Here is a 1,732-nt window from a genome sequence, read left to right as displayed (position 1 = left end):
GTTGAAGTTCTCGTAATTATTTTCGTAACTCTTGATATGTCTTTGGTGCAAAAAGGTGTTTTTATTAAAGCATGGGGACAGGGCCTGTGGGCAGAAAGAGCTGCACTGGGGTTGCGAGGAGTGGCGATTATATATTTTTAAGTTAGGGGGGGTTAGGGATACTGTAAGTCTCTAAGGAATTTGGAAGAAAGGATTTCAGGACCTCAAGGGGCTGGCTATTGTTAAGATACAGTTACTTTTAGTTTTTAATAAAACATTAAAGAAGTAAGGCAACCATGAGTTGCTTGAGGAAGGTCACACTCTTTATGTTTCTGGTGTCTCACAGTGGGCTGCAAGCTGTAAGGAGAATTAATTTAATCTACATTTCTCTTGCCTTGATTCCCTCATCATAAAGGTGTAAGTTCTCTACACACTTGAAGCCAAAGCAAGTCATGGGATTTGAAGCCAGAGCAAGTCTTGGGATTAACGTTGATGCAGTAAGGAAGTAAACTCCTCCAATGGGAGTATGGGTTAGAGGTTAAAGGAGTGAGTATTTTTGAACATTAATATGCTAGAAGCACCTTTTTAAACATCGTGGAATGTTTATAAATATTAATTATAAACTTTGCAACAAAATGAACCTCAACAAATAACCTCAAAGAAAAAAAAATTACAGGTTACCTTTCTTGACCGTAAGGCGATATGACAGGACATGATTCACAAAAATTTATACCAAAATAATAATAATAATAATAATAATAATAATAAATTTCTAAAGGAGTCCATAACTGATTTCCAGTGGTAAGAGAGTAAAGGGAGTCTCTCAGAGGATCACTGTTTCTAGCAAGTTGTTGGGTGGCCCAAGCCTATAGTTTGTTTACATTGAAAAAAAGCTTCACTGAAAGTTAAACTTTATCAGTTACCTATATAGAAAAACTTAAGTGAGATGCCTAAAAAGACAGTGGTCTGCTGGGAACACAGTGTTTTCCCCATCACAGGAAGGGCTCCACAGTGTTGGTCCAAATGGTAAGTTGTGTTATGATAAGGTGTCATTGGTCCACATCAAACAGAAATAAACAGTGTCTCTCCCATAAATTAAATGCATTTAATTTCAAGGACTGCCTCTTATCATCAGATTTGATTCTTCCTATATTTATTTATGTATTTTTATTCTACTTTATTTTTTTCAAAGGGAAACAGAGGTGAGCAGCAGAGGGACAGAGAGACAGGGAGATACAGAATCTGAAGCAAGCTCCAGGCTCTGAGGTGTCTGACAGAACCCGATGCAGGGCTCAAACCCACGAAATGTGAGATCTTGACTTGAGCCGAAGTCAGACACTTAATCTGACTGAGACCCCCATACACGTTGATTCTTCCTATATTTAATTGTTAAACTGCCCCCTCTATTTTATTTTTTAATGTTTCAAATTTTTATTTATTTATTTTTAGTTGAGAGAGATAGCCCATGTGAGCAGGAGAAAGGGTCAGAGGGAGAGAGAGAGAGAATCTCAAGGAGGCTCCATACTCAGCTCTGAGCCCCATGTGGGGCTGGATCCCACAACCCTGGCATCACAACCTGAGCTGAAATCAAGACATGCTCACACAACTGACTGAGCCACCCAGGTGTCCCTGCCCCCTCCATTTTAATGAAATATTTGTGATTCTAGAGGGCAGTATTTTTTTGAAACTTTGCAAATATTATGAAATTTTACCTGTTCCTGAAATCCGAATGTCTGATAGCATTCATGAGGAG

This window comes from Prionailurus viverrinus, chromosome B3, assembly GCF_022837055.1.
Source record: "Prionailurus viverrinus isolate Anna chromosome B3, UM_Priviv_1.0, whole genome shotgun sequence".
NCBI classification, from domain to species: Eukaryota; Metazoa; Chordata; class Mammalia; order Carnivora; family Felidae; genus Prionailurus; species Prionailurus viverrinus.
The sequence above is the reverse complement of the archived record's forward strand: the minus strand, read 5'-3'. Positions refer to the sequence as shown.